This window comes from Acipenser ruthenus, chromosome 35 (assembly GCF_902713425.1).
Source record: "Acipenser ruthenus chromosome 35, fAciRut3.2 maternal haplotype, whole genome shotgun sequence".
Lineage (NCBI taxonomy): Eukaryota > Metazoa > Chordata > Actinopteri > Acipenseriformes > Acipenseridae > Acipenser > Acipenser ruthenus.
In genome coordinates this window covers 1156848-1173641 of record NC_081223.1, presented here as the reverse complement: position 1 = coordinate 1173641, position 16794 = coordinate 1156848, and the positions used below count along the sequence as shown (strand labels likewise).

The 16794-nt window shown below is 39.2% G+C and overlaps 6 non-coding genes across 6 annotated transcripts; 1 reads left to right on the top strand and 5 right to left on the bottom strand.

Moving 5' to 3' along the window:
• Window positions 1-1651: 1651 nt before the first annotated feature.
• On the bottom strand, window positions 1652-1725 carry trnan-guu (transfer RNA asparagine (anticodon GUU)). The gene has a single exon. It is a non-coding gene; the product is annotated as a tRNA-Asn (tRNA).
• Window positions 1726-5401: 3676 nt separating this feature from the next.
• trnaw-cca (transfer RNA tryptophan (anticodon CCA)) lies at window positions 5402-5473 on the bottom strand. Its single transcript has one exon. It is a non-coding gene; the product is annotated as a tRNA-Trp (tRNA).
• A 465-nt stretch (window positions 5474-5938) lies between these two features.
• On the bottom strand, window positions 5939-6010 carry trnae-uuc (transfer RNA glutamic acid (anticodon UUC)). Its single transcript has one exon. It is a non-coding gene; the product is annotated as a tRNA-Glu (tRNA).
• Window positions 6011-8261: 2251 nt separating this feature from the next.
• On the top strand, window positions 8262-8335 carry trnan-guu (transfer RNA asparagine (anticodon GUU)). The gene has a single exon. It is a non-coding gene; the product is annotated as a tRNA-Asn (tRNA).
• Window positions 8336-8471: 136 nt separating this feature from the next.
• On the bottom strand, window positions 8472-8544 carry trnaf-gaa (transfer RNA phenylalanine (anticodon GAA)). The gene has a single exon. It is a non-coding gene; the product is annotated as a tRNA-Phe (tRNA).
• Window positions 8545-14533: 5989 nt separating this feature from the next.
• trnae-uuc (transfer RNA glutamic acid (anticodon UUC)) lies at window positions 14534-14605 on the bottom strand. Its single transcript has one exon. It is a non-coding gene; the product is annotated as a tRNA-Glu (tRNA).
• Window positions 14606-16794: the final 2189 nt, after the last annotated feature.

Here is a 16794-nt window from a genome sequence, read left to right as displayed (position 1 = left end):
ACAGCAATTATATTTAATACATTTGTCCGTTATAATGATACTGTAATACTTGTATCCGGGACAACAGAAATCGTACCATGGTAAAATAAATAGTACCATATAGTACCGTGGTGTAGTGTTGCATTATACTGTAGATACCAGGATACTTCTTAGAAATTAAAAGCACAATCGTATTATCATGGTGGTACTGCATTATAGTACCAGAATAGTGCATTGTACATTGAGGGTATAGGATACATTGTGTTTTTCTATCATTTATTTTTAATTATGTATCCATGACCGTTATAGTACTGTATTTAACTTTAGGTTTTTAAGTTTAATTTAGTTTTCATTGAAAAAATGATCTTGTTTTGAAAGCAATACTTAAAAAAATATGAACATGGGTACTCCATACTTTTTTTAAAAAATAATCTCTCTTTTTTCAACAATAAGTCCCTTTTGTCATTGTATAGTAGTGTTTATTTGTTTTCACCCAGTGAACCCCTTTTTGATTTCTTGTTGTTTTGTGTAGAAACCTTTTATTTGGCCATTGTGACTATTTTGTGTTTAGGCTATTTGTTTAATTGAAGTCTTTTGTTTAACTGCATCCTTGCTATTCTGTCACAAATGCTCTTTTTCAGGTTCAGATCGAACCCTTGTTTAGAAGAAAGGCTGATGGCAGCTCAACCTGACTGATACAAAGTGATCCATAAGCTGGTATCGCCCCAGAAGGTTCAACCATGTAAGTTCGAATTTGAATCAATGCTTATAAAAATAATGATCTTCACATTATAACTACTTTATAGGTCTCCCTTTCAGTGCTAATTTCATTATTTATTACAATGCATTTTTATAACTGATGGTGTGATTTGAACTTGGGTGCTATATAATGAATGTTTTAGTATACACATATCAAATACTGGCATTATTATATTTGGAGGAAAACAGTCAGTTGATATAAATGATATGTGGTCCAGTTACCATACCAGGTACCTATTGCTGTTGTTTTTCAGCTCTGATGACTGGTGCTGAACTGAGCGACCAAGAACTCCAGAAAAATCGTACCTTCTTACACTGGACCATGCAAATACACAGGTACAGTGAACTTGTTAAAGGATTGTCAGTATTACCATTAAAAATGTACGAATAAAGCTTCTAAATTATTATCACAATTTTCTCTGAAATTCCACACAGGAGTTGGTAGCAGTGTTTGATTTTTATAATCTTTCATAAATAATTATAAGGTAGCTGCATTTCTTAATTACAAATACACAATTAATTAATATTACATTTTGCAATCAAGGGATGATGTAATGCGCAAGGATACTTGTCTTTCATAAGAGTTGAAATAAATTATGGCTCTTTGAGATTATATATGTTACTAGCGGATTGTTTAGAAATGTACTTAATTATATTACAACTTTTCTAAAAAAGAATGTTATCTCGAGAAAGGAGGCTTGTCAAGCCGAAATAGCTCATCTGGGAGAGCGTTAGACTGAAGTTCTAAAGGTACCAGGTTCGATCCCGGGTTTCGGCAACAAGCAAGAATTTTTTTGTTTTATATTATTTTGAACTAAAAAACAGAACACATTTTCTTCTTCAGTCTAATTGGAGGAAATAATAACGTATCAGAGTGCCATTTTCTAATGTGATTAAGAAATGCATAAAGCATCGTCCCTGGGTGGGCTTGAACCACCAACCTTTCAGTTAACAGCCGAACGCGCTAACCGATTGCGCCACAGAGACCATCCTGCTCAGCCAAAACTGAGACCACATCTAAGAAGAAACCAACACTGGGCAGGAAATTCTGTAATCACAATTACATGTATTCAAACCAATGCAAGCAAACCAAGCCATTTATATTTATTCCCAAATAACACAAACTCTTTCATTGCTACAAAAAATATAAAAAATCTCTGTTTGTGCTTCTCGGAAGGCATACGATGGAGGGCGCACTGCAGTTTGTCAGCCTGGGGAATGTTACAAATTAGGAGACTTTGCTTTAAAATACACATGTAGGGCAGGCGACTCTGTTAAAAAGAATTGTCACACTTTGTAATTATCTCCATAATGCGTTGGGACTAAATACGCAAATACATTAAAACTATTTGGAGAATGCGGGCATCGATCCCGCTACTTCTCGCATGCTAAGCGAGCGCTCTACCATTTGAGCTAATTCCCCTTGAATCATGCCCGTGATTCTCATAGGCTACATCGCAGCTTAATATGAGCAATTCAGATTGTCTTATTGGCAATGTAGTCTGCCATTTGCAAATTCAAAAAATAAATTAACTAAATAGCAGATATTTCGACTACAGGTATGTTTTCAATTTCTTCAAAAAGTAGTCTCAGCTCGTTGATTCAGTCGCTTTAAAATCCACCTCTGTGTCCCGATACAGCAGCGGTGTGTGCTGTGGCTTGAGCTTGTTTGACGAGGCAGGCAATGCAAAAATGCCAAAACTTGCTTTTGTATCACACGACAAACTTAAGGTATGCTTTAACGGCTTGGCTGCCTCAAGTTAGTTTGTATTGTTAATGTAACACCTCGTTGTTTCCCAGTCATTGTATCATATGAAGTAGAGCTTGCCAGTTGGGGCCGACGGTCTGCCAATAAAAGTTAAGTCTATATTTGAAAGGGTCATTTCTAGAGAACATAAGAACATTTTAAGTAGGCCTTGACTAATATTTCACTGGTTGCCTAGGAGGGCTTGAGAGGCGAAAATTGGGAGTGAGATATTAAGAATGATTTCTCCGGTTGCTTAGAAGGCTTGGGAGGGGCGAGACATTTGAGAGTTTAAGAGTGAGAGGAGTTTGAGAGGGATGGCGAGATTGAGGGCTGGAGTTTGGGAATGGTGCTTAGTAACATTGAGGTTAGATACTGATAGCAGGACAAGATAGGGGACGAAGAGTTTTCCCTTCTCGTCGGGTCAGGCAGCATGCTCTGGCCGCTAGGTGATGTAGAGAGGGAGACACAAGAAGAGCAAAGGATTAGATATAAACACTTTCTGCTGGGTCAGGCAGCATCCTCCGACTGCTGGGTGGGGAACGGAGGAGGAACTGGTGCTGTATACCTGAGAGATAATTCCTGATGGAGGAAGGGGCCAGGTTAAGGGATAGCCTGAGGTCTGTCATAAAGGCAAGGAGGTGCTGAAGGTTATAGGAGGTGAGAGAGATACGAATCTGGGCACAGAATGTGGTGAAGAAAGACCAGGCAGTAGAATAAGAAGAGCAAGTGGAAGGGGTGAAGGCAATGCTCCCTGAAGCTGCAGGCCGACTCGGGGAGGCTAAAGAGTGTGGAGTTTAATGGAACACCAGCTGATTGAAAGGAGGAACTTGCCGCGGGTTGGGGTCTGCTTCTGGGACCGGGCTGTGAAACTTGTGGACCATCACACAACCTCCACCATGTTTAACACTGGGCATGGTTCACTTTTTTTTTTTTACTTCAAGGTGTAGTATTCTGTAGTAAAATTACTACAGCTGGCCAGTATCTGGGTGCACGGAATGGTTCACAAGACCTCATGGTTGAAATGGCTTAACGCTCCGAGTCTATTCATTGTATTCCCCTTGATGTCCTGGTAACTGTTGCCTTTTTTTTTAAGTTGGTAAATCACTGATGCTGTCATGGGAAATTCACAGGGTGCACTCTGTTCCTTCAGGAGTCCTGCAGAGGAAGTGCTTCACAAGAGCAGTTAAACATAGTACTTCCATGGTCAGGTCATTGAATAGACAGAGCAGCCTTTTCTGAGGGTAGAGATTAAAGAGTGAAGGATGTCTATTGATATAGGGAGCCAGGAGGGAGCAGCAGGGAGGGTGGGCTCTTGAGGATCTCTCTTAGTGTCAGCAAACTGATGGGATGGATAGGAGAGTTGGAGAAGGGACGGAGATGAGGCGGCAGAAATACTGAATTCCGGAGATGTAGGCTTTAACGGTAGTGGGGGCTAAGTGAAGAGAATCCCTTGCATGGGCGATGGAGGCTACAATCCGCTGTTCATTAAATTGGAATGGGATGTATTTTGTTTTGAGTGCAGAAAGTTGTAAATGTTTTCCATCCAGTGGTAAATGAAGATTTGGTCGCTGGAGCTAAGGGTGTAGCCATGTAGTGATGAGCAGATTGCAGAAGGTTGGAGAGTGTTGTGTTTAGTTGAACGGCAGATGTTGGTGTTGTAGAGTTTGATGAGGGCTGAAGTGGCAGCTGGACCTGAACAAATATATGAAATCGACTGCCGAGTTGTTTCTGGAAACAAAGGCAGAGAGATGAGATGCAGACCATCCTCTGTTAGTTAATATGGGATTGATCAGCGGTTTGCTATCATCATGTCTGTTTGGAATGGAAAAGGTGAACTCATTTGGCTTTCACAACTCCAGTCATTCTCCAAATAGTGGAACTCCTTAATTCATAAATCAAACAGATTTCCAGTCTCGTACCATGTGTTAAAGCTTGTAGTATCTGAGATGATGAGCGGACATATGACTAAATTGCGATAGAAAGTTTGGAGTGTGTGAGATTCGCAGCGATAGCAAATCAGCTTAAATTATGTAGAGCTTGTGGTGTTATGCTGCCATCTAGAGGTTGCGATTGGAATTGAAACTACTGGCTTCAGTGAAGCAGGGTAGCATATATTTGGTTAATGCGATTAAAATCTTCGTCTGTGTATAAAACATTTGCTTTAGAACAGTTAGTGATGATATAAGTAAGTTAACGTAGGTCTAGAAGAGGAGCCTGCAGTATTTAGATGTCACAATTCGGCGAGTTGAAGCTCTCATGTTGCAAAAGCGCAGCAGCAGGAGCAAGAAGATTGCAGTCGTGAGGCACAGGCTCGCATTGCCTGTTAAAGCTGCCTGGTCGCCATGGCAACTTACCACTCCCAGTAGTCACTCGATGAGGCGTTGCCGTGGTAACCATGGTCTGTAATGCGCCGGTGTGAAAGAGTTGCAGTGCAGCGGTGACGTCGGAACAGTCTTTCTGATGAAAACGCAGAGCAAGCTGAGAATGACGCTGCGCTTTGAACGGCGCTGTAGCTGTGCTGGAGACTGGATGGAGCAGAAAAGACTAACGATGGAGCTCCTGCAGAAAAATACAAAAGCTGAATGATGAAAAGAATAGAAACAAACACAGACGAAGGGCGGAAGCAGTGCTGGGTATATAAATAGAAAAGAAGGAGAGATTGACATGCAAGCTACCTAACGGGATTGCCCATACCGCTCTGGTCACGCCCTTTTTACCTGACCAAACACAGCAGCGCAAGATAATGGCAGAGAGACTGGAACTTGATTGAAACTGAACTGCCCCCCCAGGAAGTAATTTGTTTGTCGCTATATAATCAATATGTTTTGTGGGCTAAATTGTATAAATAAATGTCCGGATTTCAAATTCAAACACGCTAAAAAATGATATAGAGTGGAATAGCTATAAAGACGGTTTTGACCTCGACGTGATTTGAACACGCAACCTTCTGATCTGGAGTCAGACGCGCTACCGTTGCGCCACGAAGTCCTGGCGTAGTGTGTGCTTGTTATGCAATCCTAGAGTGCACAGTGTGACGTGACAGAATGCAATAATGTGTTAATTTACCAACAAAAGAAACATAAATAAATGTGTAGGTATGTATTTGTGAATAAACTATCTTGCTTATACGATGGGACCAGAGACCTTACATCCACAATCTAATGATCGTCCCACCCCAGAGAGACTTTGTCTTGACCAGGGATTAATATAATTTAAAAACAAACTGCGATGGTTCCACGCGATGGGAATGTGAATAGAGTCAGTTACATTTGCATCATTCTGTATGTGTGTGTGTGTATATATATATATATATATATATATATATATATATAATCTCAAGTAACTGTAGGTTTTTTTAGTACTTTTTTATTTTATAACTGTAGCTTTATTATCATAATGAAAACACATTACACATGACCACAGTTCTGTAACAAAATGACAATAACAAAGACGTTCCCATACCGGGAGTCGAACCCGGGCCGCCTGGGTGAAACCCAGGAATCCTAACCGCTAGACCATATGGGAAGATGAATAACAAACTCATTTACACGCAACAGTAGCTACACTCTAAAACCATGTGTAAGTTTGGAACATTCATAAACACTTCTGTAACACTAAACGCGTCAAGGCGTTTACTTTATAAACATGTTTAGAATATAAACGCGTTAAGGTGTTTGGATGAATATATTTTCTCCTAATTGAACTTTTATGCTCGCTCATTAATGCGCAATTGTAACTGTCTAGTAGTTTTACCATCATATTGCAAATGGCTAGGACAAGAAATCACATAAATGACATGAGTTGAAGCACAATCACTTGTAAGATACTGTACTCTTTTTTTTCGTTGTATGGCTTGTGCATTTTCTTAGTTTTAAATGTATTATCACAGGCGGTACACTTACGATTTGGAAAAAATCCAGTAGATTTGTCCAGTACACCTAGATCTCTCGAACATCTAAACGAGTCAGCCTTAATAAAGACCGTCCGTGTTCATTTCGGCGTTTATGACATTGTCTATACACAACAGCTCTTATGTAATCCTATTGGTATCGAATCGATCGCAATTAATGTGTTCCATGTTTCCAGTCAGTTTGATAGTTTTAATACTGTATTACATTCTGAATATGAATAGAGCTGAATTATTAATTGTAGATAATACTTAGAATTCCAGATACATATTTAGCATTAAAAAGCAATACATGTGATTTATTTAACAGTCGTTCATTATTTTGTGTATCAGCCGCCACACAAAGCTGAGCGCAGTGCGGTATACTGTAATGATGCTCCAGTCAGTCTGCCCGGACTGCACCTGAACCATCTTAAAAACACGAAGCCCCTAATAAGCTAATTTGTAAAAGTTAGTAAAGAGTTGCGCTAATATAACGAAGCTAAATTTGAACTCCTAGCTGGAGCAACGAGAGAGGGCGAGAGGGCGGGGCAGAGAAGGAGGGGGAGACGCTGCTAGGCAACCGGCTCGTGAACATTCCACTCAGCTGAGCAGAGACCGTTAGGATTTAAAAATGCGAACGTTCCGAGCGGCGTTAGGCGCTTCGTTAAATTAACACACCGTTGCTGGCATTTGAATATAACCATATTTTAAATACTCAAATAGGACTGTATTAAAAAATATATTATGTTTTTCAAAGTAATATGTTATGTGGAATATTAAAACAATCAAATTAAATAACACATGTTTGGACACAAAATATTTTTCTTCCTCATAACGTGTTAGAAAATGTAAACAGCAGTTGGAGAATGCCGAAGTCGATCATCCTAGCATGTTAAACGAGGGCATTTCTCCTGTAAGCTGCGTCTAGTAATAGATGGTTTATACTGTTCTCAATGGTCCACATCCCAGCCTGAGACCACGATCCAGTGGTAGACGGAGATGTTTTTCAAAGTAATATGTTATTTGGAATTTTAAAACAATCAAGTTAACATGTTTGGACAAAATATTTTTCAGTGACGTTAACAAGTAGTCTGTTTACAACAAAAATGCAATCTGTGTTAGGAACACTATTTTAGTCGGATTTAAAATGGAAATTAAAATGGTATTGAGTGCTGATAACAGTTTGGTATCAGCTGTTGATTTTCTTAAAACAATCTTTTATAGTAAAATAAAGAAATTTATTCTTTTTAAAAATAAGTAAAATTGAACTGTTAGAAGTGGGATTTGAACCCACGCCTCTATTCAATAAGTAATTTTGTTGCAATACTGTACACAATGTGAACAGAATCAGACATTGCTCCGTTGTCTCGAAGAAACATCTTCAATTTGTATTTAAAAAGGACGACCAACGTGGGGCTCGAACCCACGACCCTGAGATTAAGAGTCTCATGCTCTACCGACTGAGCTAGCCGGGCTGACTGGTGCATGGTACTTTCACTGTAACCAACTGAGCTATTAATTTGTCATCTTATTTGAGAAAGTGAATGACAGAACCAAAGATTCCAAATATAATCCACTGAACTGTAGCTTTATTATCATAATGAAAACAGATTACACATGACCACAGTTCTGTATCAAAATTAAGTCGTAAGTATATGGTTTCCATTGTAGCTATTTACACACACTGCTCTGTTGTCTCCCAGGGTGTTATCTAACAAAAAAGACATATGTTGTGCTGCCATAATGGATTACATAGACTTTCCTGCCCCGTGTTGCTTTCATCTTAGATGTGATCTCAGGTTCTGCTGAGTTCTGCTCCCTCGATCATGTTCTGCAGCATCTCGCCTTGCTAATCACTCCCGTATGCTTTGGCGGCTTAACAGGTTGGTCTCTGTGGCGCAATCGGTTAGCGCGTTCGGCTGTTAACCGAAAGGTTGGTGGTTCAAGCCCACCCAGGGACGATGCTTTTTGCATTTATTAATCACATTAGAAAATGGCACTCTGATACGCTGTAATTTCATCCAATTACGCTGAAGAATAAATGTGCTCTGTTTTTTTTAGTTCAAAATAATACAAAACAAATACCGTCTTGTTGTTTGCCGAAACCCGGGATCGAACCAGGGACCTTTAGATCTTCAGTCGAACGCTCTCCCAACTGAGCTATTTCGGCTTGACACGACTAATGTTTCGAGATAGCATTCTTTTTGGCAATCACCTTTTTGTCAATCCAGTAAACCTGTGATGAGAAACGTTCAACAGCTCGGAAACACCATAATAGAATCCTGACAAGCTGCGTTTGTTACAGTAGAAAACTGCATTATTTATTTCAGCACAGACTAGCCCTTTCACTCATAGAGGTCACTACAGTGGACAGCTATTTTTAAGTGATTATCTCCTATAGAAACTCTGTCGACATCACTGCTGCATGGTATCCTCTTCAGTGGACGTCTACCGAAATTAAAACGCCTGCCATCTAGTGGCATTTGATAGGTAGTACAAAAATCATAAAGGTGACAGTACAATGGCAGAGTAAAGTTCAGCAGCACCGAGCACCTCAGGGATTTCTGTAAAATCCTTTTACACAAAAAGAGCAGAACAGGTACAAAATATATTCAAAGAAAGTCATGTTTAGGGAATAACATGGTATATGTTTTGTTCTAATAGTCACTATTTTTTTCAGTTTATGTTAAACCATATGTCCACTTAAGTGGACGTCGTGCACTATTAAGATTCATAATGCACATTAGGCCTATGTTGTTCTATAGGCCTATGCTAAATATTTTTTGTCCTATAAGAGCTATATATTGCAGTGTGGTCCATAAATAGGCTCATTTGGATCATGTTATCTTCTCTCAACTGTTTTTTAATTGAAAATGAATTTTCTGAATAATTATTATTCGCAGCAGCTGTGTGGTAGTAGTCACAGTTTTATTAGTAGTATTGTTATTTTCTTAGCCAGACATCAAGAGCATCGAGCTCCAGGGTAGTAGAGGAGATTCCATCACAATCAAGTGATAGTGGTGATGGGGAATGGCAGCCAGACACGCAGGGAGAGGAAGCAGGGAGCACACGTAGCAGCAGTGAAACAGATGAGGATAGTGAGGATGATGCTGAAGTAGTTGAGGGAGTGGGGAATCACTGGCCAAAGCTAACTGATGCAAAAAATGCTAACAGGTGCCATGATGAGGCTTGTACACGGAAAACTAAGTACATCTGCATTCAGTGTCTTGAGTCATTGTGTCCTGGGTGCTTTGCCAACTTCCACACCCAGCGCTAAAATCAGCCAAATTCAGTTCACTACAGAGGGAAGAATGGTAACTTGGTGTGTATGACACACTGAAGTAAAAAAAGATTATTGTTTCAACAATGAAGACACTTTTGTTACAAACATTGAGGACATTTTTGTTTCTGGGTGAATACGTCCATATTTGGGCATAAAAAAATATATATCTGTTTTTTCAAATTTGAGGACATTTTTGTTTCTGGCAAAAAAAAAGAAAATATAAGAAAACATTCGAATTCATATCAGGAATGGAATCAGACATTTAGTTTTGCATTTTGTATTAGCCTACTTCTTCCCAAATAAAAGAAAAAGACTTTCAGTCCTAATATGCTGTTCCAATATAATAGGGCAGTGTGTTATGTTACACATGCAGGGTGTCCAGTCAAGTGGACTCATGTATAACTTCTTACATTCTGTACTAAAAAAAACAAAACTTTTTTTGTGTTTTTATAGGCCCTGAAGACTAATAAAAACCATTTGAAAAAAATCCTGTTTAAGGTTACCATAATTCATGCATGAGAGGGATAGGGTTGTCTATTGTATCAAGGGCTGATTGGGTTTATTACGCACATACCAACTGTTACTCCATGAATGATGTAATGACAACTGTAAAAAAAGAAACGGATTGAAGCCAACCCAAACAAGTAAGATTATTTATTTCAATATTGTTATAGCTATAAACGATGCACGCATTTTACAATAGCAATTGCTATATGACAATGACCAATAAGTAATTTGTTATAATACTGTATACAATGTGAACATAATCAGACTTTGCTCCGTTGCCTCGAAGAAACATCTTCAATTTGTATTTAAAAAGGACGCGCAACGTGGGGCTCGAACCTATGACCCTGAGATTAAGAGTCTCATGCGCTACCGACTGAGCTAGCCGGGCTGATTAGTGGAAGTTTCTTATACTCTAACCAAACTGAGCTATTAATTTGTCATTTGAGAAAATACAATGTTTAACGGCATGTTTTTTTTTTTTTAACTGCAAGGTGTAGTATTCTGTAGTAAAATTACTACAGCTGGCCAAAGTCCAGTATCTGGGTGCACGGAATGGTTCACAAGACCTCATGGTTGAAATGGCTTAACGTTCCGAGTCTATTCATTGGATTCCCCTTGATGTCCTTTTTCCCACTGGTAAATCACTGATGCTGTCATGATAAGGTCACAGGGTGCACACTGTTCCTTCAGGAGTCCTGCAGAGGAAGTGCTTCACAAGAGCAGTTAAACATAGTACTTCCATGGTCAGGTCATTGAATAGACAGAGCAGCCTTTTCTGAGGGCAGAGATTAAAGAGTGAAGGATGTCTATTGATATAGGGAGCCAGGAGGGAGCAGCAGGGAGGGGGGGCTCTTGAGGATCTCTCTGAGTGTCAGCAAACTGATGGGATGGATAGGAGTGTTAGAGAAGGGACGGAGATGAGGCGGCAGAAATACTGAATTCCAGAGATGTAGGCTTTAACGGTAGTAGGGGCTAAGTGAAGAGAATCCCTTGCTTGGGCGATGGAGGCTAGAATCCGCTGTTCATTAAATCGGAATGGGATGTATTTTGATTTGAGTGCAGAAAGTTGTGAATGTTTTCCATCCAGTGATAAATGAAGATTTGGTCGCTAGGGCTAAGGGTGTGGCCATGTAGTGATGAGCAGATTGCAGAAGGCAGGAGAGTGTTGTATGTAGTTGAACAGCAGAGGGTGTGGCTATGCCGACCATCCTGTATTAGTTAATACGGGATCGATCGGTTTGCTACCATCATGTCTGCTAAGCAATAAATAATGTCTGTTTGGACTGGAAAAGGTGAACTTGTAATCAGAGGTTTGGGTTTCACAACTCCAGTCAGTCATTCTCCTAATAGTGGAACTCCTTAAATCATAAATCAAAGCAGATTTCCAGTCTCGTACCATGTATTAGAGCTTGTAGTATCTGAGAGGATGAGCGGACAAGAGGCTAAATTGCTGAGGAAATCAAGCGCGCCGTATATACGATCCAGGTATTGGAGGAAAGCTGGAGCGTTGGATGCTCTGGAGGAGAGCAGTTGCAGATTTAAACAGTAAACTAAAGCAACTTTGTATGCTGCAATAGGAACAGATCTGAAGAGGGAGCCGAGATTTGCTTTAATGAGGGGATATTAACAGTAGAGGTGAGATCTGCTGAACGGGCAGAGATCTGAGGGAGTAGACGATGGAATGCTGTCAGTAGTGTGCAGTGGCCTGCTGTAGAGAGCAGAGCTGCTGAATGCAGTGGAAATTGGTATTTGAGAGTTAAGGCGGTTAAGATGATGTCGGCGATGGGGCTGCCTTTGGGCAGAGATGAAGAATGCATAGATCTGAGGCCGCTGCAGAACCTGAGAGGATGGGAATGCGTTGCTCGGAGGCTGCTGCAAAACCTATTGATTTGATCAGGAGCAGTCTAAGAGTGTATTGTCTATTGCAGTGTAGGAGGACGCTTTGACTGAAATGTTGATAATCGTAGCACATAGTTTCCGTATGTGCCTGGAAGCTCAAATTGAATGAAATGGACTTTGAAAGTTGTATTAAGTGCCTTGATGAAGTTGGGGGCAAATGAGGAAGTGCAAATCTGGGAACAAGAAGGTTGCAGGAATGGCCTGATGCAGGGAAGCTGTAAATTAATCTGACGGTGGATTCTTAACATCTCAGAAAGCTGATAAGCTTGGCTTCATGACGAGGTCCTCAAGGGGAGGGGTTTGGATTTTAAAAATTCAAGTTAATATAATGTAGCAAAAGAGGTTGAGGCAGGACGGAACTGAGAATCCCGCGGAGTGACAAGAAACTGCAGGAATTGATAGAAAGTTTGGAGCGTGCTAGATTCGCAGCGATAGCAAATCATCTTAAATTATGTAGTTTGTGGTGTTATGCTGCCATCTAGAGGTTGTGATTGGAATTGAAACTATTGTCTTCAGTGAAGCAGGGTAGCATATATTTTGTTAATGTGATTAAAATCCTCGTCTATGTATAAAACATTTGCTTTAGAACAGTTAGTGATGATATAAGTAAGTTAACGCAGGTCTAGAAGAGGAGCCTGCAGTATTTAGATGTCATAATTCGGCGAGTTGAAGCTCTCATGTTGCAAAAGCGCAGCAACAGGAGCCAGAAGATTGCAGTAGTGAGGCACAGGCTCGCGTTGCCTGTTAAAGCTGCCTGGTCGCCATGGCAACTTACCACTCCCAGTAGTCACGAGATGAGGCGTTGCCGTGGTAACCATGGTCTGTGAGGCGCCGGTGTGAAAGAGTTGCAGTGCAGCGGTGACGTCGGAACAGTCTTTCTGATGAAAACGCAGAGCAAGCTGAGAATGACGCTGCGCTTTGAACGGCGCTGTAGCCGAGCTGGAGACTGGATGGAGCAGAGAAGACTAACGATGGAGCTCCTGCAGAAAAATACAAAAGCTGAATGATGAAAAGAATCACCTGAGCAGGTAGGAAAATAGCTGATACTGTCTACCAGTGCTGAGCAGAGAAATGACCTGCAGTGAAAGGAGCGAACAACAAAAAACAAACACAGACCAAAAACAAACACAGACGAAGGACAGAAGCAGTGCTGGGTGTATAAATAGAAAAGAAGGAGAGATTGACATGCAAGCTACCTAACGGGATTGCCCATACCGCTCTGGTCACGCCCTTTTTACCTGACCAAACACAGCAGCGCAAGATAATGGCAGAGAGACTGGAACTTGATTGAAACTGAACTGCCCCCCCAGGAAGTAATTTGTTTGTCGCTATGTAATCAATATGTTGTGTGGGCTAAATTGTATAAATAAATGTACGGAAACATTCAAATTCAAACACGTTAAAAAAAATGAAATAGAGTGGAATAGAAATAAAGACGGCTTTGACCTCGACGTGATTTGAACACACAACCTTTTGAGCTGGAGTCAGACGTGCTACCGTTGCGCCACGAAGTCCTGGCGTACTGCATGCTTGTGATGCAATGTTAGAGTGCACAGTGTGACATGAAAGCATGCAATAAGTAGTAGTAGTATTTGTTTATTTAGCAGACGCCTTTATCCAAAGCGACTTACAGAGACTAGGGTGTGTGAACTATGCATCAGCTGAGTCACTTACAATTACATCTCATCTGAAAGACGGAGCACAAGTATGTTAAGTGACTTGCTCAGGATCACACAATGAGTCAGTGGCTGAGGTGGGATTTGAACCAGGGACCTCCTGGTTATAAGCCCTTTTCTTTAACCACTGGACCACAACCTCCTATTGTAGTGTGTTAATTTACCAACAACAGAAACATAAATAAATGTGTATGTATTTAGGGCAGCAGTGTGGAGTAGTGGTTAGGGCTCTGGACTCTTGACCGGAGGGTTGTGGGTTCAATCCCCAGTGGGGGACACTGCTGTTGTACCCTTGAGCAAGGTACTTTACTTAGATTGCTCCATTAAAAACCCAACTGTATAAAAGGGTAATTGTATGTAAAAATAATGTGAAATCTGTATAATGTGAAATAATGTATAATGTGATATCTTGTAACAATTGTAAGTCACCCTGGATAAGGGCGTCTGCTAAGAAATAAATAAATAAAATAAATAAACTATCTTGCTTATACGATGGGACCGGAGACCTTACATCCACAATCTAATGATCATCCCACCCCAGAAAGACTTTGTCTTGACCAGGGATTAATATAATTTAAAAACAAACTGCAATGGTTCCACGCGATGGGAATGTGAATAGAGTCAGTTACATTTGTACCATTCTGTGTATATGTATATATATATATATATATACCTCAAGTAACTGTAGGTTTTTTTTAAATACTTTTTTATTTTATAACTGTAGCTTTATTATCATAATGAAAACACATTACACATGACCACAGTTCTGTAACAAAATGACAAAAACAAAGACGCTCCCATACCAGGAGTCAAACCCGGGCCACCTGGGTGAAAACCAGGAATCCTAACCGCTAGACCATATGGGAAGGTGATTATCAAACTCATTTACATGCAACAGTAGCTACACTCTAAAACCATGTGTAAGTTTGGAACATTCATAAACACTTATCTGTAACACTTTTTAAACGCGTCAAGGCGTTTACTTTATAAACATGTTTAGAATATAAACGCGTTAAGGTGTTTAAGTAATAAACACGTGAACATGTTTATTCGCTCTAACACTTTTTAAACACCTGAACACGTTTACAAATCTACAGGTGTTTAAGATCTAAACACGTAAATGCTTTCTTATTTTTACAATACAAAAAGACACAAATTAAACAACTTACTTTTATTTATTGCATATTTCAAAGTTAAGCCAAAAACTTTTTTAAACAAAAAATCTATTGCAATAGTAACAAGTATTTGAATTGTAATAAATATTTACAATTTGAAGAATAAAATCTGTTACACCTATATACATATATAGATTGTATTTAAAACATCTAAAACATCAAATAGAATACTGTATATGTCCACTCCCTCAAATAAATTATTTAAATACACAATAAAAACATACTACCTTACTACATGAAATTCAGATTTAACAAATAATTATTTAATTTATTTACAGATATTTACAATTATGTAAGAATGTTATTGTTGTAATTCACTAATTTAATCATTGAACCCTTTTGCAAAAAATCTGTATTCATGGGATTTGCATCCAGTAAATGGGTCTCCCAATATATATTGCTGCAGGAATCCAAGCACCTGCGAATAAACTTTGGGGTACTGCAGGTGGAAGGCATAGTACATTCCCAGGAGAACAAGCACAGCATCTAATACAGTTTTTGCTTGGCAAAATATCGCAACAGTATCCTTACTATTACAGCTTCCTGGAGGGTGTTCTTTGCAACACAAAGAACAAGATGCGGTGGTTCTTGTGTGGTTTTCAGGTACTTGTCAAGTTCACTTGTAGATATATCCTGAAAAATATAACATAATGAAATGATGACAAAATAATATAAATATATAAAATATAACATTTTTATTGTACTTTGCTAGATACATTTAATTTAATTTTAAATTTACTGTGTCAATAGTTAGCATTATATAAGCCAATATAATTATGCTTGAATGACAGTAAGAGGACATCTTGTTTGAAGCCGAGTCAATGGGTGCCCCCCCACTCCCAAACATTTTGATTAATGTTATTTAGTATAATTACCTCATATACAGTGATGACCGAAACTGACTTTTTCCCCTTTCCTTCATCAAATTTAGTTTTTTCTTCAATGAGCTGAATTACAGGTAGCATTCTGAGATCTCCCTGAAAAGAAAAATGGGGTGGGGGTAATGACCTTTGTATAAGTAATTGCTTTGTACAGTGGCGGGGTGTGAAGGGGGAGAGGGAGGAGGGTTGTTGCTCTTTTTGTTTGTTACCTTCGTGCGTTTCCAGCTGGCAAAGCCACAAGTCATTCACAAGAATACAATGTGTTTTGTGATCGTTTATTTCCTCACCTCTTTCTTGGATCCAATCAGTAACTCAGAGACCGTCCTAACCTGTTCAGCCCTTTTGCACAATGTTTCAAATCATGTACTTCCAAGGACCATTGCAAATTCACCCATTACCTAATAGAAAAACACATGCACAAGTATGAAGTTGAAAAAAAAAAAAAAAAAAAAAAAAATAATACCTCCAACGCAGGAATGTTGAACTAGAATTTATAAACCCAGGACCTATGCTGTCAGATAACAGTTTTAGAAAATGGTTGACATTACATTAAAAATAAATATTTACTTAAAATGAATAAAAAATAAAGTAAAATAAATGTCACAAAATGAGTTTCTGTATATCATCATCATAATAACTGTACTTGGATTGGATTAAAGCAAATCGCAACCTTTAATCCAACATTCACAACCACAATTTGAATTTTATTTTAGTGATCAGTAATATTGACTGTTTGATGAGACTGTAGAAGGAAAATAATAATGCAGTTAACTGTAAGCAGGTGAATTGTAGTATGCCCTCTATAACTTTACAATAACATGAGTAAATAAACAGATACTTACAAATTGTCCCCATTCAAAACAAGGGTAAACTTCAACAATTGTTTTAATTCTTCCAGCTGGAAGAGTGGTCAGCCACAATCGACGATTGCCAAACGTTTCTTTAAGAAGAATGTCTGTGTGATTGTCATCAGGCTTATTTTTGTCAAATTCTTTTCTT